General features: G+C 39.9%; 1 long non-coding RNA gene across 2 annotated transcripts in view; it reads left to right on the top strand.

Annotated features, from left to right (window-relative positions):
• Positions 1-26,166, top strand: part of LOC136017772 (uncharacterized) — a 137,687-nt gene that overhangs the window by 10,107 nt on the left and 101,414 nt on the right. The window contains exon 1 of one of the 2 annotated variants that reach the window (XR_010614076.1): positions 17,402-17,785. The exons of the other annotated variant lie outside the window; for it this stretch is intronic. This is a non-coding gene — a long non-coding RNA (uncharacterized LOC136017772). Of the gene's footprint in view, positions 1-17,401; positions 17,786-26,166 lie in introns of those variants that run through there. 2 annotated transcript variants of the gene reach the window in all.

The following is a 26,166-nucleotide window of genomic DNA, read 5'->3' as shown; positions in this document are numbered from 1 at the left end:
GAGAGTAAATCCAACAAGATGCCTGAATGTACTTTGGTTTTATATTTCCTTGATAAGTGACATTAGGGATTACTGATTAGCCTTGCAGATACAGTTATAACTTAAATCATACATGATGGTAAACTGTGGTTTATGCAATTTTCCTGTATAAGCAGAAAGGTTAGTAGTGTATGATTGTAAATAAGGTCATTAATAGTGCTTGGATGCTCTACTAAAACACATTGCTGTTTGACTGAAGGCGGAGTGGGGGGGAACAACAAAGCAAACAAATGTATTACTCCAACAGTATCTTATTATATTTGGTTCTTGCAACATTTCTCATTAATAAGTGAGGTCTTAACCACACCTTAAAAAAAAACGAAAACCAAACCAAGAAAGCTCTGTGCATCGTGTTTGTTCTTCTTACCTCATCTGAAAGGCAAGAGTAATGAATAGAGCTAGCACACAACCTCAATAGGGACTCAAGGAAGTAGTTAATTGAACTGAGATCTAGCTGGCCATTAGATACCGAGATCATTGACAGGGGTGTGGTGAGTATATATGTCTGTGTGTGTTCAGTTCTCTGTTTTACAAATGGTTTTTAAAAGAGTATCCATAACCTTAATTGTAGAGTGGCAAAAGCTTGACAAAACAGTTACTAATCTCTTTTAAAGGGAGTTCCTCGTTTCCTGTTTCATGTAGGTGGATAGTTTTCTTTTCTCCTTCTTTCTTTTTGGTGGGGTTTTGGCTTTTTTTTTTTCCTCTCCTCCTCTTGTCAGAGGTAAGGTAAGATGAATAAGCCATTTAGGATCAGTGTTGTTGTGTCTTTGTAGTCAAGAGGACACTAAGCAGTAATCTGAAAACATTTGCTAAGCAGCATTAAGAGTCTGCAGAAAACAATTCATGTCCATCCTTCCTTCGATGTCTGAAGATGTGTTTTCTGTCTCCTTGGGTGGTGCTCTAGATGCATGTTTATAGGCTTTACTTGGTAAACTAATAATTTCTATAATCTTTTGTGAGTTTTCCATTTGTCATTAAAGTACTCTGATTTTAAGATGATCTTGGTAAGTCTATGAAAGACATTGTAAGACAGAGTTCCTGTAATAGTAGGATAGCAGATTCAACCCCAAAGGAGGTCCCTTTGAATCATAAATTGCTGATTAGAGGCTTGTAGGAGAAGGCTCCTGAGAGAGGAGGAGAGGGGAAGAAAGAAAAACAAATCCACACCCAGAAAACCCCCAAACCCCAAAACAAACCCCACAGGGCTCTTTAGCCTTCTTTTTAGGACATTTGTAAGGGATACAGGGCAAAGATCCTGAATTCAAGCTCCAGTGCTAGGTGACTGTTTAATGTAAACACACTGCTTTGCTTGTATACAGAGCTAAGAAAGGTAGGGGAGGTAATCTCCAGCAACTGATATGAAACAGCAGCCCAACAGCATGATTAATCAAAACTGGTAAACTAATAAAAGTATGGCCGCTGATGCAAGTCCATAGAGCATGGAGAGAATATGGTGTTTCAGAGGTGTTGAGCCTATCTCAACAACTCTGCAGTACTTTGGTACATCAGCAAATTCTAGTATTAAATTCCTTTTGACAGCTGTGGCCTTCACTAGCAATGCCTGTGAATCTTGTTACAACTCGTGCGCTGGGTGTGATGGGAAGCATGCCAAAATTGCTCTGTGTACCTACCACATACCAAGGAGTTGTTTCCCTCTGTTCGGGTAGCCACCGCTACATCCTCATGCCAGATACTCCAGACAAGTTCCTCATTTGTGTATCTTTGTGTTTCATTCTGCAAACATGATGATACACTTTTAAAATGTAGTACTGAAATCACCACCATCCACCATTTTAAAAATGGGAGGACATGTTCATGTTTCATTTGGGGAAGTGATCTTTCCAGCAAGTTATTTCCTTTTGTTCTTCAGCTTCTACAGTGATTGGTATCTTCACAGAATTTCACAGAATCCCAGAATCCCAAGGGTTGGAAGGGACCTCAAAAGATCATCTAGCCCAACCCCCCTGCAAGAGCAGGGTAACCTACAGTACATCACACAGGAACTTGTCCAGGCGGGCCTTGAATATCTCCAATGTAGGAGACTCCACAACCCCCCTGGGCAACCTGTTCCAGTGCCCTGTCACTCTTACAGTAAAGAAGTTCTTCCTGATGTTAACGTGGAACTTCCTATGCTCCAGTTTACACCCATTGCCCCTTGTCCTATCACTGGATATCACTGAAAAAAGCCTAGGTCCATCATCCTGGCACCCACCCTTTACATATTTGTTAACACTGATGAGGTCATCCCTCAGTCTCCTCTTCTCCAAGCTAAAGAGACCCAGCTCCCTCAGCCTCTCCTCATAAGGGAGATGTTCCACTCCCTTAATCATCTTTGTGGCTCTGCACTGGACTCTTTCAAGCAATTCCCTGTCCTTCTTGAACAGAGGGGCCCAGAACTAGATGCAATATTCCAGATGCGGCCTCACCAAGGCTGAGTAGAGGGGGAGGAGAACCTCTCTTGACCTACTAACCACACCCTTTCTAATGCACCCTAAGATGCCATTTGCCTTCTTGGCCACAAGAGCACATTGCTGGCTCATGGTCAATCTCCTATCCACCAGAATCCCCAGGTCCCTTTCCCCTTCACTACTTTCCAGCAGGTCAACCCCCAACCTGTACTGGTACATGGGGTTGTTCTTCCCCAGATGCAAGACTCTACACTTGCCCTTGCTGAATTTCATCAAGTTTCTCCCCGCCCAACTCTCCAGCCTGTCCAGGTCTCGCTGAATGGCAGCACAGTCCTCTGGTGTGTCAGCCACTCCTCCCAGTTTTGTGTCATCAGCAAACTTGCTGAGGGTGCACTCAGTTCCCTCATCCAGGTCGTTGATGAAAATATTAAACAGCACTGGTCCCAGCACCGACCCCTGAGGAACTCCACTAGTCACAGACCTCCAGCTAGATTCTGCCCCATTGACCACAACTCTTTGCCTTCTTCCTTTCAACCAGTTCTCGATCCACCTCACTACTTGATCGTCAAGCCCACACTTCCTTAGCTTATCTATGCGGATGCTGTGAGAGACAGTATCAAATGCCTTACTGAAATCAAGAAAAACCACATCTACCGCTCTACCATCATTCCTCCACCTAGTCACTTCCTCATAGAAGGCTATAAGGTTGGTCAAACATGACTTCCCCCTCATAAAACCATGTTGGCTGTTCTTAATGACCCCCTCATCCTTGATATGCCTAGAGATGGAGTCAAGAATAAGTTGTTCCATCACCTTTCCAGGGATGGAGGTAAGGCTGACCGGTCTATAATTACCCGGGTCCTCCTTCTTGCCCTTCTTATAGACTGGTGTGACATTTGCCATCTGCCAATCCTCAGGCACCTCTCCCATTTCCCACAACTTACCAAAGATGATGGAGAGTGGCCTAGCAATGACCTCCGCCAGCTCCCTCAGCACCCGTGGGTGCATTCCATCCGGACCCATCGATTTACAGATGTCCAGATTGCATAGCTGATCCCTAACCCAATCCTCATCTACCAAAGCAAACTCCTCCTTTGTCCTGACTCCTTCTGGGGCTATAGGAATCCGGGGCCCCTGGGGAGAGTCTGCAGGAGTAAAGACAGAGGCAAAGAAGGCATTCAGCACCTCTGCCTTCTTTATATCCTCTGTCTCCAGGGCACCCTCCTCGTTCAGCAGTGGGCCTATATTGCCTCTTGTGTTAGTTTTATTTGCTATGTATTTGAAGAAGCCCTTTCTATTGTCCTTAACCCGACTAGCAAGATTAAGTTCCAAGGAGGCCTTAGCTGTCCTAATTGCCTCCCTACATCCTCTAACAACTGTCCTATATTCCTCCCAAGTGGCCAGCCCCTCCTTCCATAATCCATAGATTCTCCTTTTCCACTTGAGTTTGTCCAGCAGCTCCTTGTTTAACCATGCCGGTCTCCTAGATCCCTTACTTGATTTCCTACTCATTGGGACGCTCTGATCCTGAGCTTGGAAGAAGCGGTTCTTGAATGCTGACCAAACATTTCCTTGTCCTTATTTCATCTGTATGCATGCCTTGAGAACTATTTGCTGTCTTTCTTGCTTTTAAATAGCCCTGGTAATAGCAACATGCTGTTAAACTCCCTTCTTAATGCTGCAGAAGCCTTTTTTTAAAATCTTTCACCAAGCATCAGTTTCTTTGTGTTCAAGGCATCATAGCGTGTGACTCTTCTTCCACTCACATCTAAGAAATGCATCCATACTTTGCAATTCCACCATCAAAAACTGTTCTGGAGACCACTGTAGGTACTAGAAATCAGTTGGTGTTTTCCTTTTCTGCACCGGTGGCAGACTTACTATTTTTATTTCAGGCCAAAGGTCTCAAATGAGTAATTGCACATATATTTGTCCACAGATTTTTAATGAATATCACATGCACTAACCTTTGAACTTTTCATGCATTTAATCTTGTTGATGTAATTCTGAACAGCATGTCTAAAGGCAATAAAATACTCTTATTTTAATTAAGACTATTAAGTAGAACAAGGTAGTAATTTTTAAACAAGTATATCATTGATGCTGATGTTTTATACAAACTAACTGTAGAACATTTATTTTAAACAATTGCAGAAAATAGTATTTTGCATTTTTGGCATGTGCTATTTCTCCTTTTAAAATAAGTGTTTTGTCTGCTTTTATTTTACATGTATCTTACCTTCCTTTGTCCTTCTGGAAGGAAAATCTGTCTTGTATTAACCCTCTCAGTTTATTTTCTTTCAATTGTCTTTCCATTAGTACATTCCCAAATGTTGTTGTCTAGATTTGGAGCAGTATACTTTGTACCTATGACCTATGGAGAATTTCATAAATCACTTAATAAGCAAGACTCTACATTTCCTGCACTGATTAATAGTTAAGGTTTTTCTTCAAATGGCAGTTATTTCCCTATAACTTTACATTTAAGCGCTGTTGTAATCACATAATCAACAATCGTAGTCAATGCTGTGGCTAGATTACCTAATTTTTTTCTTTTGGTAAACTGCTAGAACAATGCAGTCTATATCTTTTTTTCTTTTTTTTTTTTTTTTTTTTGTCATTTCAAGAAGTCACAAGCATACATTCTCTGTTCCTTTCTTAGAGAGTAAGATGGTCTAGATGTATTAATTTGAATGCACTGAAGGCTTAGATTTTCAACATGAAGTCTTTCAAGATCTATAACCCAGATCTGACCACTATTTTGTTTTGCTTGGAATGAAAAAAGGAACAAGGGAAGAATTCATTTTCCACCCCTTACAGGCATCTCTGCTTAGAAATAGTCTTATTATGTAACCCCTTCTGTGCTTATGAGCTAGCAGGGAAACCAAAATTGGACAGGAATAGTAGCATGGATAGGTACTTGCCAAGAGAGATGTGTTGGCCCTAACTCGTGGTGCAGGGGAGAGCAGCCACACCATTTCTCAGTACAGAAATCTTCTAGCTCCTCTGCCCTGTGTTGATGCTATATAATGCTATGTTTCCTGTGGTTTTGCCCTCATAGAAATGCTCTTATTTTGCAGGACCTTGTCCTTGGGTAAATCTTCAGTGATATAATTGAAGCTATTAAGTGTCTCTCACAGTGTGAATTTATATTAAAGCCCTCTTGGGAACCTTGAATGATATACTGAATGTTTTGCTAAGGGAAATTGAATCTACTTAGTTTCATTCCAAGACTTTGTTAAATATATGCAAGAGGATCATGACTGGAGCAGTGACCTGTTACACTTTCATTTGTCCCATTACCTTACTAATCTAGTATGAATGACTGAACAGTAGCCAATCAAAAGTGTATGTTTAGGGAAGAACAATCTGCCATTCAACGAGTAATCTCTCCTTTTACCCTGTAGTTCTACCAGCAATTTTGAAAGGCTGGTTCTTTTATTGGTAAGGTGCAGCAAAGCTGGATCACTTTAGCCCCATACATGATTATGAACTGAGATTTTGGGGTTTGTGTTCTGTGAATGGAGAAATGTACCAAAATCCATTACAGAACTGTCAGATCTGGATTTGAGTATTTGGAAGTCTTATCGCAGAGGAGGTGGTTTGAGGGATGGAATTAAAAAAAAAAAAAAAAAAAAGAAAAAGAGGACAAAAGACAGAACTGGTGATTGCTAGGCATTGATTGATTAGGATTAGGCATTGCTAGTAGCAGAGCATGACCAGAAGTGAAGTAGGGGTGAGGCAGACGGAAAGAGCAAACTGGAATTATTGTGTGGTGGGCAAATGGTCACAGAAATTACTGTATACACGTTAACAGGCTTGGGCTTTCATGGATCTAAGTCACAGAGAAGCAGGTAACTATTTTGGGGCTGGTTGTTTTTTTTTTTTTTAACTCCACAGTAATTTATTTGTGAACAAGATACGAGTAAAAAAAAAATAATTACAAATATTGCAAGGGTGGAGTCATGTAAACCATTGAGTTGCATTTCTATAGAGTAGAGGGGGAAGATTGTTGGCAGAAGGGGGATGTGTCGTTTGCTTTTCAGCCAGTGGTTTGAATAATGAAATATTTATCCCATCAGAGAAGAAAAGCTGAGACAATAGAGCTGTGTTTATAGAAGAATGGTCATTTGTCCAGACTCTGATTTCTGGTTCATCAGTACCTCTTTGTGAGGGGTACTTCCCTCAAATATGCCATTGTTTCAAATGGAATGCATCCGGGGCGTATAGTGCAAGGAGTCTCAGTTGAACAGGCTTAAACAAACAATAAGACTGTGCAAAGGCTGAAATTAAAATGTGTATATTTTTTCTGTGCCATGTTCTATTCATTACCTGATTAAAGCACTAGATGAAGCAGTACGACTTGAAGCTTCCAACCAGCTGAGTTCTATATCTGCACAGCAATATTAGATGGCTTTTAAAAATGTCATTGCCACATCATTCCAAAAGCAGCTGCCAAGCTTTTCATACTGTTGGTTTTATGAGGTTCTAAATGATGAAAATAACCAGCAAATCTCTCTTAACTGTTCACAAGGACAAATGTCAGCTTTTTCCTCTGTTTTCCAAGACTGCTCAGCATGATGATCCAGTGTTAGACAGAATATGACAGGTGGTAACTTTGATGGCTTCAGGTCACTTTCAGTGGAATACATGCGCTTGCTGAGAGACTGCACTAGTTTATTTTCTTCTCTCCATGCCCTGGTATTGTTTGTTGGAAGCAATTAAGGACTAGGAATACTTATTAATACTTCGTGGTTGTTCAGGTCCCTGTTATGATGACAGTGTGTGTTAAGGCTTCCTTTCTCTGTCACAGAACCCCATTGTGGCCGCATTGTGGCCTCGTCATAGCAGAAACTTAGGTTTAATAGTTTAATGGTGTGTGGGATGTGCATCTAGTTTGATTTGTTGTACTTTTTTCTCTCCATAGGGGCATGTTGACCTTGTCTGGTGTTTAGACTTTTGCTGTTTGATTCTTTTTGAAAGCACCATCTAGTGGTAAAAACTCGCAAGGAGATAAAGGAGTTAGGGTTCTGTGTCTGCTTCAGTACTTGCTTTTTGTGGTAAATGTGTCTGTTCTGGTTTTCCTTTGCTGAAAATAATGCTCAGGAGCATTTCCTCAGATTGCTCTCCAGCCTAGTTCACACTTGGAAACTAACTGGCTGCATCCCTGTGTTGCCTTTTTGATTTGGATTTTTTTGTCAAATATAATGAACACTAAGAAGTGATCTATGATTCTATATAAAATGATTGCTGTATTATAGTCAGATAAGCAGGTGGCTCTGTACCAATGGAACCATGTGTCTGCTCTAGAGGCAGGGTAATCTGCAGTAAGGCTAGACAGAGGAGAGCTTCTGTTTTGTCAACTGTTTGGATTTTTTGAGTGATTTAGGTTTATTTTTGGTACAATGAAATAGTAAATAGGACACAAGGATATTCTGATCTCCTCTGTAAAAAGACACATCTCAGAAGGATGGCTTTCAAGGAACAATGTGTGCACAGTCAAGAAGCAGGATGTGAAACAAGGACAAGCATGAAAGTTTGGGAGAGATGGCTTCTGCCGCCTATCGTGAAAGCAGCAAGTTCTATAGGATAGAAAGACAGAAATGACCGAGAACCAGGAAGTAAGGAACTATGTGAATAATAAATTATGGAATATATGAATGTGAAGTAAGGGCATTAAAAACAGATGAATGGGAGGGTGCTTATATGTGGAGAGTTCATAGAGAAGCCAGGACAAGCCATCAAATAGTTTGTCATATTGTATCCATATGACAGCCTGGTTTCAACAGTATTGACATCATTATGTCTGCACAAATAATTTATTTATTCTGGTTACTGAACAAAACTCAAAAACATGCAGCCCAATGAAATGAGCAATATTATTTTTTGCCTACTTAAATACAAAAAAAAAAAAAAAAAAGAAATGTTTATGAACAGTTAAATTTCATTGTCATTAACAACCACAATGATGAACAGATGGGGTTACGTCTTGCTGTCTTGCCTGGATCAAGTACTTCCTCTGACTAACGGGTGGTTGAAAATCTCTCTCTCTCCCTCCCAGGATAACACTACCTTCTCATTGTCACCATATTATGGAGTACCAGAGGTTTGTTAAAAATATCAAGGAAAAAGTGTTTTCTGATGATCAGCAAGTATCGCAATACATAAGCCAACATCTTAACAGATAAATCATGACAGGCTTGTCCTGCTGTATGGTATGAGCTGCTTATTTTAGCATTTGGAGAGGAAAATACGAGCTTGAGCTTCTTGAAATAGAAAGGGGTTTGAAATCCTGTCTATTTTGGTTTTGTACTCTGCACACAGTACGTTTAAAATGTAGGGAGCCAACACTCCTCAGTTTAATGCTTAAGTATCGCTGCTCTTCGTTACAACATGGTATGACATGAAGATACATATATATATATGTTAACTTATACATAGGATTCATTATTAGCGTAAAGATTTCACTGAGTTCTGCCATAATACTTTAAGGTTATGTTTTAGGCATAGATTAGGCAGGCACAGATGTGAGGCACAGCTGTAGGTACCTCCTTTGGTTTGAGTAAGGCGCAGTAGTACGCTTTCTCTTGCTATCTATTTTCAAGTTATGTAACATTACTAACAGCCCAGTTTCTATCTGCTGTGGGACAAAAATCTCATAAATGTTTCCTTAAGTCATAAAAGAGGGTGTATCCTCACAGCATGAAACTTTGAGCTATCACCAGATCTTAATTCTTGGTTTAGCCATCAGAAAAGATCACCCCTTTCTTGCTGGAACAGATGGGACAGAGGCAAAAGGTCCTTGAATAAGTAAGGTCAAGTCAGCAAAGCAGATAATGAAACAGTGTCTTTACAATGTGTGAGGAGTAAGGACATGATACTCATAGTGACTCAAAGTCTTTTGTAATCCATGATGCACTTGTGTTGATTAGAAATAACCCTCAAAAAATTGGTTCCAAATTATAATTAGGTGTGAATTAGCACACAAGCTTTAAGGTATCTGTGTGACAGTGTGTGAGTGTAATGATTAATGTGGTGATTGCGTAGTGAACTACAGCTGTGAATTGTAGAGTTGCTGAAATGCTGTTAAGTTGCGTACTAAGCACACATGAAATTGAACTTCTGCCACCTGCGACTTCTAATTTATAATACGTGGTTATAGTTTATGGTGATCAAACCATCTGTGTAGAGTTGAGCAAGTAGTGTAAACAATAAGAAAGCATTGCTGTCTCTCAAGTGTCGATGATGAGACTGTTGCACACCAAGCGTCCTGCTTCTTCTTAGCTGGAAACATTTACAGACAGTACTATTCCTTTCTCTCCTGTGCCTAGCGAGTCGGATATGGTGCCCAGCACAATTAAATACAGAGTTAGGGGCACCCAAACAAGTCTCTCCATAATAGTAGTTTACTGCCCTTTAAAATGATGTTGCAAGTTTTGCTAGGACACTAAACTTTCTAAGTGCAGGAAATGGAAATTTAACTCTTGCATCATTGATCATTAACGTGGTTTGTCTAATTTATTATTTTTTTTAAAAGGCTATGTATCAAAACAGACAAAGACTCTTGGACTAAGATCTTTAAAGCTCCTTACCACAGAGGAAAAACCTGTAAATTGTCTGGGCCTAGGCTGTAGTTGTAACGTGAATGAATGTATGTGCTCAGTTTGCCCTCTGACAGTCAGATAAATTGTAATTCATAGAATCGTAGATTCTATGGTTCTATGCTGTATTCTGATACTGACTTCAAAGTTCTACTGTGTAGTTTCACTACAGTTCTAAGCAACCTTTAAAGCAGTGGTGACAAGAATACATATATATATTCATTGCAGTTTGGCATCTATCCAATCTATCAGGTCTTTGCTGGATAGGAATGGAATGGACAGAAGGCGGCTTCATTATGAACCTGAAATGTGTGTCCTCTGTCTAGTACAGAAGGTTTGTCACTTCCAGTTATGGACTGACAGTAGCATCAACCTTCTTGTGAAACAACACAAGAAGGGTATTAAAAAGCCTTTCACTCCTGGTGTAGCTCTGTAGAAAAAATAGTGGCCACAAAGTCTGTTGAAATTTGGCAAATTAATACTGTATGTTTATTGTGTGTATTGTAGACACTTCCTTCCTTGCAGTAATTTTAGAAAGAGAACTCTGAAATTGATTTATGGGTGTAAGACTATACATTATACAGTGTTTTCAGCATGTCATTCTCCAGTTAAGTTTGGGGTCTGTGGTCATTATGCCTTTGGCATGAGATTTCATGCTTGCATGTGTTTATATATGTATATAGACATTTACAAGTTTTTTATAATTTTTCACATTGTTTTTCAGACTCACTTTAGTTAGAGTTGTTGGTCATATCATGGTATAAATAAGGAAAATATCTTCACCTATTCTTCTGCTTAAGAAAGATAAGATGGGAGGGCAACACTGTGAAAACTTTGGCCTCTTCAGGAACCTGCTTAGTAAAGTTCCATGGGATATAGCCCTCGAGGGCAGGGGGGCCCAAGACTGTTGGTTGATATTCAAGGATCACCTGCTACAAGCTCAGGAGTGCTGCATCCCAACTAGAAGGAAGTGCGGCAGAAGGGCCAGGAGACCTTGGATGGATAAGGAGATGCTGAGGAAAATTCAAAGGAAAAAAGAGGCTTATAAAAAATGGAAGCAAGGACAGGCAACCTGGGTAGAGTACAGGGATGTTGTCCGGGAAGCTAGGGACCAGGTTAGGAAGGCTAAGGCCCAGTTAGAATTAAACCTAGCCAGGGATGTTAAGGATAACAGGAAGGGATTCTACAGGTACGTAGCAAACAAAAAACAGACTAGGGACAAAATAGGCCCCCTGAGGAAGCTTTCGGGAGAACTGGCTACACAGGATTTGGAGAAGTCTGAGGTTCTGAATGACTTCTTTGCCTCGGTCTTCACTGGAAAATGCTCTGACTGCACCACCCAGTTCTTAGAAGGTAGACGCAGGGCCTGTGAGAATGAAGACCTTGGGCCCACTGTAGGAGAGGATCTGGTTCGAGACCATCTTAAAAATCTGAACGCACACAAGTCCATGGGACCTGATGGAATCCATCCACGGGTCATGAAGGAGCTGGCGAATGAAGTTGCTAAGCCACTGGCCATCATATTTGAAAAATCATGGCAGTCAGGTGAAGTTCCCGACAACTGGAAAAAGGGAAATATAACCCTCATTTTCAAGAAGGGGAAAATGGAAGACCTGGGGAATTACAGACCAGTCAGTCTCACCTCTGTGCCTGGTAAAATCTTGGAGCACATTCTCCTGGAAGGCATGCTAAGGCACATGAAAAACAACAAGGTGCTTGGTGACAGCCAGCATGGCTTCGCTAAGGGGAAATCCTGCCTGACCAATTTGGTGGCCTTCTATGATGGGGCTACAGAATTGATGGATAAGGGTAAAGCAGTTGATGTCATCTACCTGGACTTGTGCAAAGCGTTTGACACTGTCCCACACCACATCCTTCTCTCTAAATGGGAGAGATATCAATTTGATGGATGGACCACTCGGTGGATAAAGAGCTGGCTGGATGGCCGCACACAAAGAGTTGTGGTCAATGGCTCGATGTCTGGCTGGAGACCAGTAACAAGTGGTGTCCCTCAGGGATCGGTGTTGGGACCGGTCTTGTTCAAAAACTTCGTCGCTGACATGGACAGTGGGATTGAGTGTGCCCTCAGCAAGTTTGCTGATGACACCAAGCAGGTGTCATGGCAGGGGGGTTGGAACTAGATGATCTTGAGGTCCTTTCCAACCCTAACTATTCTATGATTCTATAAATACATTTACAGAAACCTATTAAGTAGAACTCTCAAATGCTAAGCATTGTCCGGGGGGGTGTGTGGGGGGGGTTCCATTCCTGTGCTATTTTCTCTTTCTGTTATACTCAAGATATCTGTGCCACTTGCTCTTTATTTGTTTTGCTTTTTTCTTTACTATTCTTGCAGTTCTACCCATTTTGCTTTTACTTGATTCTATTTTAACTTTTCTACTCACGTTTCCTCTGTCAGATGCAAATTATAGCTAATTCATATATGTAAGTATTATGATACATGTATATATATTTAAGAAGGAATTCTTAACTGAGAGGTGATCCAAATGTATAGTCTTTCTCCCCCCTTCATTCTGAAACATTATGGTGAAATTAGGGTGACAATTTAAGCACAGAACCATGAAACTGATGGGGAATTTTTCTTTGTGAGATACCCAAATGACTTCAGTATGCCTTAAATACAGGCTTAACTCTGACTCTCTGCACAAGGACAAAATCACTTATCATCCATAGTTTTAGACATTAGCTCTTCGACTTTGACAGAGGAAGGAAAGAGTTGTTATGTGATACTGCATAAGGAATCTTACAGTAACAAGCTCATGTGATGTGACCCATGCTGAGCATTCAGATTTCATGTATAATATTCAAGGATATCAGGCTCTGGGTACCACATAACTTTCTCCGGGTTTTAAATAACCCTCCAAGTCATTTAGTCTGCCAGTCATCTGTATAGAAAAACTCAGTTCAAATCCCAAGAAGGGATCTGAACAAATATTGCAATTCTCTTTATTAATGGTATAACAACAAATGCTTTGTAAAGGCAATTCTCTTTTTGATCTCCATGTTTGACATGCTTACTTTTAGGCAAAAATCACTGCATTATGTCATAGCATGATATTTCCTTTAGCAATCAATGCCATCATAATCTCTTTACAGTGGCTGGGATAGATTCTCCCCCAGACAGGTCTGTAAATGTCAGCACGCTGATACACATTTATGCTAGATGCATATTTAGCTAGAGCATCATCAGTTTAAGAGGCATTAGGTTTTGCCTACATGTGGATCACTGATTCCCAAGTATACTTTGGAAGCCATTTGTGTATGTGACAAAGCATTGTGAGAACTTGAAGAGCAGAAGTCAAAGATTAACTATTTATTCTTTGTGTGAGTACTTCAGCAGGGATGGGGAGAAGCTTTGTAACATATGCATAATTTCTTTCCAGGAGAGAATGGTTTTCTGGGAGTGCAAGGGGTGTATAGATGTAGATTATGCATCAAAATGAGAATACAAATGCCACAGACCATCTCAGCTCCATCACAGTTATTTAAGTCATCTATAAGAAGTTACAGGAAGCTTTTTCCCTGGGAAAAAATAGCACCTTTCTTACCTTCCTTGGCACAGGAGGCTGACTGCTGTCTGTTTTTTGAGATACATCCTGAAAAGATAGTAGAATTGAGCTGAGGACCTCTGATAAAGCAGGGTATTCCAAAAGTAACATCTTAGAAGAGGGTATTCTCTGAATTTTGGCTCAGAATGTGAGTGCACTGTCCTTTTATATTACTACTTCACAAACACTGAGTATGATAGAATAACACTTGAACTTTATTTTAATGGGTGTGCTATGTCCAACTTTTAAATCTCTGCTGTTCCACTGATGATCTAAGGGACCTTCCTACTTACTGAATGCCTGCAAATACTGAGTGAAGCTTAGATGCATGCTAAGTCTTACCATGGGATGAGTATGAATCATCATATTTTAGAATCATAGAATAGTTAGGGTTGGAAAGGACCTCAAGATCATCCAGTTCCACCCCCCCTGCCATGGGTAGGGACACCTCACACTAAACCATCCCACCCAAGGGTCTGTGCAGCCTGGCCTTGAACACTGCTGGGGATGGAGCATTCACAACTTCCCTGGGCAACCCATTCCAGTGCCTCACCACCCTAACAGGAAAGAATTTCTTCCTTATATCCAATCTAAACTTCCCCTGTTTAAGTTTGAACCCGTTACCCCTTGCCCTGTCACTACAGTCCCTGACGAAGAGTCCCTCCCCAGCATTCTTTAGGCCCCCTTCAGGTACTGGAAGGCTGCTATGCGGGCTCCATGCAGCCTTCTCTTCTCCAGGCTGAACAACCCCAACTTTCTCAGCCTATCTTCATGCGGGAGGTGCTCCAGTCCCCTGATCATCCTCGTGGCCCTCCTCTGGACTTGCTCCAGCAGTTCCATGTCCTTTTTATGTTGAGGACACCAGAACTGCACACAACACTCCAAGTGAGGTCTCACGAGAGCAGAGTAGAGGGGCAGGATCACCTGCTTCGACCTCCTGGTCATGCTCCTCTTGATGCAGCCCAGGATACGGCTGGCTTTCTGGGCTGTGAGCGCACACTGAAGCAGGCTCATGTTCATTTTCTCATTGACCAGCACCCCCAAGTCCTTCTCCACAGAGCTGCTCTGAATCTCTTCTCTGCCCAACCTGTAGCTGTGCCTGGGACTGCTCCAACCCAGGTGTAGGACCTTGCACTTGGCATGGTTGAACTTCATAAGGTTGGCATCAGCCCACCTCACAAGTGTGTCAAGATCCCTCTGGATGTCATCCCTTCCGTCCAGCGTATCAACCGGACCACACAGCCTGGTGTCATCGGCAAACTTGCTGAGGGCGCACTCAATCCCACTGTCCATGTCAGCGATGAAGATGTTGAACAAGACCAGTCCCAACACTGATCCCTGTGGCACACCACTTGTTACTGGTCTCCAGCCGGACATTGAACCATTGACCACAACTCTGTGTGCAGCCATCCAGCCAGTTCTTTATCCACCGAGTGGTCCATCCATCAAATTGATATCTCTCCCATTTAGAGAGAAGGATGTTGTGTGGGACAGTGTTGAATGCTTTGCACAAGTCCAGGTAGATGACATCAATTCTGTAGCCCCATCATAGAAGGCCACCAAATTGGTCAGGCAGGATTTCCCCTTAGTGAAGCCATGCTGGCTGTCACCAAGCACCTTGTTGTTTTTCATGTGCCTTAGCATGCCTTCCAGGAGAATGTGCTCCAAGATTTTGCCAGGCACAGAGGTGAGACTGACTGGTCTGTAATTCCCCAGGTCTTCCATTTTCCCTTTCTTGAAAATGGGGGTTATATTTCCCTTTTTCCAGTCATCGGGAACTTCACCTGACTGCCATGATTTTTCAAATATGATGACCAGTGGCTTAGCAACTTGATTTGCCAGCTCCTTCAGGACCCATGGATGGATTTCACAGAAGGAAGAATTTTTCCTATGCAAAAAACCCTTGAAACTGGTTTTGCTTAATATTTGCAAGATGTGCACCTTGAGCAAGCCCATAGCTCTGAAAAGCTGAGCTGGCTGTTAATATATGAGTGTATCTCAAAAAATGCTCTATGTTGAACATACGTATAGAATAAAAGTGTTACAGAACAAAATATTGCATGGGTGGCACTTTAAATCACATTGGGAAATGTAATATTCTTAACCTGATGTGACAAGGTCAGGACAAATCAACCCATTCTCTCTACCTGTCTTTCATTTTTGTGAAGCAAAGTTTTTACAGATAGACCTTCATCTGGTAGAGAAGGCAGGTAAAAGGCTGCTTTGCCTTGCCACAAGAGAATAAAACAGCTGGGAGAACGTGGTCCTGTCAGTAGAAGTAAAACAGTAGGTGGGCATAACCTTCAAATTATTGGGCTACAAGGAAGTTAAGGAACAAAGGTTTTAGTTACTGGGGTTATTGTAGAATTCAGTATGTACAAATTTTTACTTTCACTGACTTAAGTAAAATCTGAAAATGGTGGTTTGTGAGAATGCTAAAGAACTTCTGTAAGGCAAAGTGCTTTGATTCATAAGAAATTAACCTGATGATGTGTGAGAATCACTGGCATTACATATTCCCAGTGTATATCCATTGTGCTTTGCTACAGATGTTTTTGAAAAGCACTGGACTTGGAAGTTTAATTATGTATTGAGTTAGTACTCTCTTACTCATTAAAGTCTGCCAAACTTGAGGCTGCCTGAAGTTTCCACAACAGAAAAGTGATCCTAACAATGAGTAAGTCAAGGTAATTGGAGTAATGTGATAAATCAGGCTAGCTGTGGGAGAGACTGTCTTCCCAGTGTGCCACCACTAGCTTAGTCATCCAATCTTTTGTAAGAGAAGTATATGATCCGTATCAGGTTTTTCAGGTGAGACTGAAATTCTGTGTCATAAGTGCCTTGTTCACAGTGCTGAATTAGCCTCACTGGTTTTATATTGACTTTTTGGTTCACCTCTCTGCAAAACTGTAGTCTATAAAATAATTTTAGAAACTGCTGCAGGAATTTATTTTCTGAGAGTATTTCACATAAGAATGGCACTTACTCTCCTCCTCCTGCCTCCCCCCAAAAAAGTGATAGTGCATCAAATTGTTCTAGGTAATGCAAGTACTTCATATTCTGACTACTAAGTGGCATTTGTTTATTTAAAGCATAAAGTGACCAAATGAAAAAAATCAAGAGGTTTAAAAGTTCTTTTATTAGGAAAATACTTTATGTGACAGTTTTGCTTCAGACTCTTGAACTGTACAGATAAGGAACAATTTGGTTTTCACTGTATTTAAAATCTGGGTCAGGAGAATGTCCAAGAATCAGCTATTAACTTAAGTCAGACAATGGTAACCTTCTGTGGTATTAGAAAAACCTCTCTGTCCTGGAATGCTTCAAGAAAAGTTGACTTTGTTTTACACATTTCCTGTGCAGGGCCACTACTGCCTTTGTAGCAGCTTTTTCCAATGTGTTAAGAACTGGTGAGGCCACACCTGCAGTACTGTGTCTAGAGCGGCGTGGGCATACTGGAGAGAGTGAGGCAAAGTACCCTCAGAAGGTGTCAGAGTATAACTTCCAGAGGTCCTTTCCAACTTCAGCTGTTCTGTGATTCTGTTAATGATTCATGACCTGTGACATGGAAGGACCAAATTAGTTAGGCTTTAATGCTTTAAGGTCTGGCTGTCTGACATAGCTATAATAAATAGATGCATTAGCACAGGTAAATGTGACTTAACCATTATGCATAGTTAAAATAGTACTAGAGCCAGGAACTTCCAGTTAAATTATTTCACCTTTCTGAATCTCTAAGTCAATAGTTTGACCTCTTAATCTTTAAAGGGCAGAATCCTGAGTTTCTGAGAAGATGGGAAAGACAGTGGGGAAACCTGGAACAGTATTCAGGCAGTCTGACTGTGGGGGCATCCTTTGGTCATATCCGTGTGTACCTCAGGACAGGCCCAGAGGGTACACCAGGAGTGTGTAACTCACTGCTGAAAGAAGAACAAGGAACATGGACACAGTTCTAGAGGAGACAGCTGAACAGCAAGGAGAGCAGAACTGCAGAGTTTAAGAGCAGTCATCAACCCGCTCCACAGCTCAGATGCATCCCAAGACAGACGAGATGTGTGGAAAACTTGGCCATTGATTCTGTTGACTACATGAAGCCTTTAAAGTGCCGTTTAGAAGATATCATTCTAATCTACTTCAAAATCAAGATACAGCTTTGTTTCACTTTTTGGTATGTTTTGTATTTTAATTGTTCCAAAGTCTCTTTCAAAGTTACTTTGTATATTTACAGAGAAACACTTTTTTTTGTGATGCTTATCACATGAACAAATGAAATTGCTCCTTTCAGGAAGAGGGCTGATGTCAGGGCAATGCCAATAACTCCTTTACTTGCTTTTGTCTGTGGAGCTCTGTAAGCTTTCTCTTTCATTAATTCTACCTGTGCTTCCTGTTAATATAAAGTGTATACATTGTCTAGGAGTCTAAAGAATAATCATGATAATCTAATAATCCAACATGCAGTTGAAATTTAAAACCCTGCCCATTTTGTACAATTTTTTAATATTTTTCTATTTGAATGGGATTTTTTTTATGTTTTTTTTTTTTAGATTAGTTTTAAACCCTTTTGTTGTATCCCTTCCTTGTCTCCGAGTTCACTATGCCATTAAATGCTGTTCATTCCATACTGGATACCAGGAAGTTACACTTTTCAAGGTTTTACAAACAGCAGACATTGTGTAATGTCACTCATTAACCAGTCATGTGAGCTGTTAAAAGCCTGCTTTACATTTACACAGTACTGCTCCTCCCAAGCAGGACTTTGAGAACCCTTGATTTCACACTAGCTATGGCTGTATAGATTATGTAGTGTTTATACCTGTTCAATGAAAGGTTATTAAGCAAAGAACACAACTATATTTATGAACATAAATATACCTATTAACATTTCACAGAATCATAGAATAGTTTGAGCTGGAAGGGACCTTTAAAGGTTAGTTTTTTTCTATCATTGATGTCTTAGAGATGTGGCTATAAAGTTGGTAAGTAATAATGCTTTGAAATAACAAAAAATTCATTATATGAAACCATAATCCCTTGGTATGGTATTAGGTATATACTTGCTACTCTGATTTGTGACAGCATTCAAAGAGCATACATAATAGGGAACATACTGGGTTTTAATGCCACTTACAGGCATACACTCCTATGATGTCTTCATCCTTTCCTTTAAAGTTAGAGTCTGTACCAATTTCTTACCTTTCAAGAGAATGCTCTCAGCCTTTTATGGTTTAGCCAGATTTCTGGTGTTTCAAATTTATCTTTTGCAGCTTTGGCTTGCATAGATCTTACCATTTTATTAAAAGGGTCATGCAGAGAATTGGAGGTGGGGTTCTGTGTTGCTTTTGCCCATTTTTTTAAATAATTTTTTTTATATTTATTGTTCTAAATCTGTTTTATGGTTATTGCCTAATATTAAATATGAAAACTCTGTTATATAAATTGTCAAGGAAAGGTGACCATTCACGCCCATAGGAAATAATAGGTATTATTAGGACAAGGAAAAACCCAGAAAGCACTATTTAGCCAGGCTGGTGGTAGATAATGAAGATTGTTGTTTAGTTTTCATTAGTGAAGCTCTTTGTATAAAGAGTATTGTGGTACTGCTGCCTCAGGTGCCTGGTTTCATGATTTCATGCTCACATTGCTTCTTATGTAGTAGACTTCTCTGCCACATACAACAAATTTGCAAAGTTCAAAGAACCGATTTTGCACATTCAGTAAAGGAAGGACTTCACACTTGCACAGACCCCAAACCGATGGTGCTTGTCTTTTCTTGGAAAGAATAGAGAGTTATAGAAGTTAACAGTGTGTTAACACAGTATTGTATCTTGTATATCTGTCTATACAAATATTTCAAGAGACGGACAAAAGTCCATCTCTTGAAATATTTGGACTGGGAGATTCATGGGCAAGCAAGTCCATATGGTCCTCTGTGCTCCAAAGTAATAAAGAGAACTCAAGGGTCTCACACTGCCCCACTCCTTCTTCCCTTCTTAAGGGCACAGAGTGCAGCTAGTTCTTCATATTCTGCTGTGAGAAACTTTCCACAAGTCCATGGTAATGCAGCACCAGAGAACAGCGTATCACATCTGCAGCCACCTCTCGAACCTCCCTCCCAACATTTACTTTACCATGGCTGTTATACATGTCACACAGTTTTCTAAGAACAGATTCTAGTTCTATAGTCTCAATACTCTGGATGCATTAAAGGAATGTATGCACAATAAAAATTATTTGTGAAACAAAGTGTTAAAATTTTAAGATAACTTTCATGTCAGATGAGTTTAAAAAATAGAAACAAAAAAAAACCTTAACATGTGCTAGTTCTCCCCCCCAAAAATAGATTCTTATCTGAGTTCTTTATGACCAGGTCCCTTTGTAATTAAGGTATTACGTATCTTTAGGGTCAAGTTTGGTAACTTGCCCGTATATCTCTTAAAAGAGTAACAGACTTGGAAATTAAGTTTGAAGTATATTACCAGTCTGGGAATAGGTATAGATCTGGTGCGAATTCCTGAAAGTCATTAAAAAATCTTATTTAAAAGCCACCAAAATGTCACTTAGAAAAAAAACCAAAACATAATTACTCTGCTACTGCTGTGCAATATCCTTGGCAAGACTGAGCACATTCTCTGCATGGTCAGAATTGCCGCTGGAATAATTCTACTTTCTTCCAGAGCCCCTGCATGTCCAGCGTCAGAGTCTGTTACTCTGCTGCTGGGTTGGCCAGCAGAGAGGGGACATCTGTGCCTTCTGGCCACCGTGTTCCTTAACTGCTGCTGCTGCTGAGAAGTCTGAGGGCCAGTTTGGTGTCTGTGGTTTAAGCTAAGACTTAGATGAAGCTAAGACTTAGATGAATCCTTAACACTAGAGACAGGTAGGTAAGCAGAGGAAGATAAGAGGTGGTAAAGAAAAGCGATCTCTGTTTACCTCAGCAAGGCTTCTAAAGCTCTATCTGTAGAGGCTACAGCGGTTTTAGGAGACTTGTTTTTAATGCAAACCTCTAAATACCTCAGTTACCCTGCCCCATTCAAGATTTTCAGCTGTTGAAACTAAGCAAGTAAAACTATAGCTTCAAAGATGTAGACTAAATTTGGCTATTCACAAACTGTACTTTGATAGATCTTGCCCCTGTAGAGCTGAATAAGTCCCTAGGGGGTGTTCTCTCACATATCACATGTAACAAACAGCATTTCAGTTCTCTGTTGTGTGGCTTTCCCTTTTCTGGTCTACTTCTGGGAGTTTTTGAGAGAGCACTATTTGGAAATCTACTTTAAAGATGAAAAAATAGATATTGGTAGTAAAACATTGATGTTGTATTCAGTGTTTCAAATTCTGGCATTCCTCTAAAATTAGTGACTGAGAGCTTTGCCATGCCTCTGCTTCTTTTGAATGTTAGTAGTCGTTTGGATGAGTAGCCTGGTGAAAATCACAGATGCCATTGGTTGTATCAGCAGGAGCCATGACTCTTAGCACAACACAGCTTTTCTGCCTGTGTTTGCTCTGAGGATTCTAGCATGAAACTAATTCATGTAATAGTGCACTATCTTGTCCTTGTGACAAATCACATGGTAGATTTCGGGTTTGAATGCCAGAACTTTTGTTTTGGCAGAGAAGGTTTGATGTAAGGATGTAAACCAAATTTATAGACCATGCTTTATTGATATATGTAGCTTGTAGGTCTGGAGTGGTTGAGGATAACCTTTGTATTTTTGACTGATCCGAAAAAGGAAGGACATTTGTGAGAAATTCTGGGAGGTTTGTCTGAAGGGGAAGGCTACTGCAGAGGTAAAGGAAGTACAAGCCATCCTCACAAATCAGTCATGCTGCTACACAGACTAAAAATTACTGTTACAGGGAGGGAGCAGTAGAGACAGCACTAGATTCACAAATTAATTAAGAATATTGAGAGAGTTATCAATGATGTGTCTCAGTGCTTAAAAACAGGTATTTTTAAGATTGATTTGAGATTTGTAATTTGAGGTTGCCTCAAATCTTTGAAATCGTTCAGGTAGGGCTGGCAGATGACACAAGACCTAGAAAAGGTGTGTACTCTTCTACAGTGAAATCTGGAAGTTGGGCAGGAACTCCCAAAATAGCTTTAGGCGGTAGCTAATTTAAATCATAGCTGTACTAAGTACTGGCTTCAGAGCGCTGGATATCCAAACATTTGGGAGAATTAGGCTTTGATTCCTGTTGTTTCCTATTCTGGTCAGAATTGTGTTCTTTCACAGTTTTGTTCCAGCTGTGGGGTGCATCTACAATATGTTACATTATGGTCCTACAAACCCAACCTGTATAAATGTCACTGTTTCATAATTTGCTTCCATTGGGGTAAGTTTGGGCCCTATCTGAGGTGGTGTATTTTATTACTGATTAGTTGGAGGAAAGAGAGCCTGGGCTTGGGTGTAATATATTAAATAATCATGGGTGAGAAATTGCTATACAATCCCAGACAGGACAGGACTGTTAAAAGATGCCTTTTCCTCCAGCATGAGCTGGTCAACTTCAGAGCTCTTCACCTTAACTTAAGGTCCATAAAGATTCCTTAATATTGCACAGGTATTGTAAAAACAGCATTAGTCAAGTTAATAGAAAATTGTACTTACAGCTGCACTCTTTTTCCAAGCACTGTCTTGTGTAGGACAGTGGGAAAAAAAAAAAAAGAAAAAGATGCATCCTGAATACCTAAGTCCTAGTTGTTCCCAAATGGTCCACATTAAAACCTGTAAAAACATTCATTCTGAAAGCTCAGTCATGCGTGCGCCCTGGAACTGCTGTTACAGCAGGAAGAGCCTAATTCGAACAGCTTGAGTAGCACTATTGCTCACAGCATTGCAGCAGAGTGAAGGTCAGTCCTCTCAAGGTCTCACAGCAGCATTTTGTTTAGTTGCTTTTTCTTCCAGGGAATTACATATAGGCAAGATTTTATAGATTGTCTATATCAATAGTATTTGGAAAACTTTAAAAAAAAAAAAAAAGTCTGATGTCTTAAAATCCTTTTAAAAATAATGCAACTGAATCTTGCAAGGCTCAGTAACAGTAATGTGAGAATACTTTGAAAATAATGAAAGAAACCAAGAATTTATTAAAGCAGTCACCTTTTTTTCCAGCTAAATCATTTCTGACTACACAGCACTTCTCTGCAAAAGCTGTTTCTGCCTAGATCAAAACTAGTCTCCTTTCTGCACGCAGTGGTGCTCATTAGGCAGTGTAGGGTGTAATATTTGTACATCAGAAATGCTAAAAACATTGCTAGGCTCAATAGAGAATGTGAATGTCAGACAAAATGAGTTTGTATTAGCTTTTGACAGCTATAGTTACATTAGCTAATTTACAGTAAAGTGTTACAATGCAGAGTCATGTTTGCATACAAATAGAATCCTTCCTTCTTCTTTTCTCGGTGGTGAATGTACACCAGCCTTTCCAGTGCATATAGAGTCTGGCTGTGCCTGCAGGAATCTTAAGTAATAATGTGAATAATAATAGATGGGGTCTAAGGCAGAATATCAGACTTAAGTAGGGCCCTTATCACTGCTTTTAAATATAGAAAAATATGCAAAAAACCCCTAAGACTTTTCACCAGAGCATGTAGTGACTGGACAAGGGGCAACAGTTTTTAACTGAAAGACTTAGACTGGTTATAAGGAAGAAACTTCTTTACAGTGAAGGTGGTGAGATGGGTTGCCCTGAGAATTTGTGGATGCCCTATCAGTGGAAGTGGTCAAAGCTGGTTTGGATGGGGCTTGGAGCAACCTGGTCTAGTGAAAAGTGTCCCTGCCTGTGGCTGGGGGTTGGAACTTTGAGGTCCCTTTCAAACCTTTCAGTGATTGCAAGCATCATTAAGTTTATTCCATCGAGCCTATGGGCTGCCTTTCTGAAATAGGATTTTCTCTGTTTTAATTACAAATCTTGCTGTGGCCTGATACCAGGTACCTGGGATAGAAATAATTAAATGCAACTACGTCAGTGATTACTGCTGATAGAAGTAACTTAGGCATTAATCACAATTATGTAGTATTAAGGATGTGTGAAGTCACAAGGCAACAATTAAAGGGAAATGGGTTTTCCTGTAATTAAATAGTCAGTATTACTTCTTAAGAAGTAAAATTTGAACTCTAAAATGATCAGAAGCATTTCTTCACTATTGTGATTATGTATCTTAACTAAGCATTATTAATTTGGTTTTGGATGTCTGAAACAGCAAATTATGCATACCCACATAGTCTTAGAAAAGCAAAGGTCCAATACATGTCTTCATTTCAGTTTTTAACCATGTTATTCTAGGAATTAGCTGGCTTTGTTTATAAGACAGAGGATTGAGGCAGTCTGAACAAGTTTTAAGTATATAGAATACTTTGATGTAAATTTTTCTAAAATTTCTTTTTTTTGATAGCTTTTTGGGTGGTTTGTTTTTTTCCTGTAGTATGTTTCGTATGTTTGCATCTTGTTAATGCTCTCATTGAAGTAATAGCAGATGCAGTTCTTTCTGTCTCTCAAAAAAAAAAAAAAAAAAAAGCTTTAATTGCAGAGCTGACATTCCTATACCCTCCTCTGGAAATACTATATTTCCATAACTCTTAATCCTTATAAAGAGTGTAAAGCTGAAAGTTATGTAGCCAGGGAAAGTGGAAAAATGTGTCATCCTCTCAGGTTTTCTTTCTCCTAAGCAAGTAGAGCCCTAACATGCAGATAACCATGGATGTCCTTGTATTATGTGTACATTATCTTTTCAAGCCGTGGAAGAAGCAAATAAGTAAGACCCAAAGAACTAGCTGTGCTGCCAGCGATCCACGGAAAACATGCATTGGTGTTATTAGACAGCAGCTACATTTCTAAAGTCCAATCTGTTCCAGCCTAACTCAACTCTAATTGAGGTTAAAAATAACATCTTGTCATTTTTTACTACTTCTGCTCCTTTCATAGGTTAAATTACTGTCATTCAGAAAAGGCTATATATAGGTGGCATTCTATACACAAGTATTTATGTATAATGAAAATGGCATGCAGGTTCTAAAAAAGAAAACTAAGAAGGCAATTAAGGTGGTTTATAGTTCTGTAAGTAAAAGTATAATCCACTTGGCAGCACACATTTAAAAAACAAGCAACCATAGATAGAAGAATGCAATATTATTATTTTTAAGGCATAGGTTATTAAACAAAAATACAGCCTTACAGTATTTAATATGCCACCCTAAATAGATGTATAGATTTTGGCTTAGGTTTGGGGTTTTGTGTGTGTGTGTTGTTTGGGTTTTTTTATATATAATTTGCCCTAATATTTGGTCAGGGACTTACATGATACAGTGATATCAACTTATGCAGAGGCATGGGTTGGATCGGAGATTGTGTTGAATCTTCTTGTTGCATCAGTTTAAGATAGGGTTGGCTTTTATCATCTTGAGTCCTTGAATTGCTAGAGCTGTAATGCAAGCTCACTTGCATTCTTCTGATTCATATTCCAAGATAATTTATACTCTTTTACTGATTACATAGAGACTATTCTCAACAATAAACAAATATGGAAATGTTTTCTAGCAACAATGCTGTTATACCGTAAGTGTGAACTGAATCCAGCTCAGGTGTGCTCACATCATATGGGCCCAGAATTCCTAGCCAGAATCTCTACTAATACTCAGCCTATTGCTGATATAGCTGCTGCTGTGTAGGGAGAATTGAATAGTGTTCAGATGTGTCCAGAGTTAGAGATGATTTGCCAATGCTGTTTTTAAGTGTCAACTCAGTAAAAACAGCCAGTGGCCAAACCTCAAGATTTGTTCTTCATGGACCATTGTCATTAGAACCAGCAGTGAGACTTCTGTAGCTCAGAATAGCTATGCTAAATACGAAAGCTAACTGTGCACAGAAAAATGCACAGAAAGGAGTAGCAATCAGTTCACTCTGTCTTTAGTTGATGGTTGTCTTCTTTCAGTAGAAGTGAGCAGCTTTAACTTCTAAGGTGCCTGAAAGGCATGTTTGCTAAATGCGTTTCTTGGTTGTATTGTTACATCTTAAAGAAAAGAAGTGCATTTGGAAATGATTTATGTTACTGGCACAAGTGTCACCTGAAGAGCTTTAATAACTTCCTTACAAGGAGCTTTAAAGCTGTGACAGTTGCACAATTAATAGGACAACCACACTCATAATTAATGTATTTCTCTAGTTCTTGGAAAAGGGCTTGATTCCATGTTAAAGTGCTTGCCTTCCTTATGGAGGCACGCTCAGTAACACAAGTAATGGACCTGGGAAGTCAATACTCACAAACTTCAGGTTTTTTCTTTTTATAAAAGGAGAAAAGGGGTTCCCAAGAAGAAGTGTGGATAGTGAATGGCCCTGAAAAGAGGAGGCCTGCAGATAAAAATGGTAAAACAAAGCTACATGTTTTTCCCTGTAAGAGTTGCTATTCTTTGGGAGTAACAGAGAGCTAGGTTTTCTGTATGTGTGGCTTTTCTGGTAAATACATGCTGTCTGTAATTCTAATCTGATTTGATTAATTGATTGATTGATTGATTTCTATTCATTTTTATTTCAGTAGATTGTCTTTGGTTTCCC

The sequence above is a fragment of the Lathamus discolor genome, chromosome 1, assembly GCF_037157495.1.
Source record: "Lathamus discolor isolate bLatDis1 chromosome 1, bLatDis1.hap1, whole genome shotgun sequence".
In the NCBI taxonomy this organism is placed as follows: Eukaryota; Metazoa; Chordata; class Aves; order Psittaciformes; family Psittacidae; genus Lathamus; species Lathamus discolor.
This window is presented reverse-complemented; position numbering and strand designations above follow the sequence as displayed.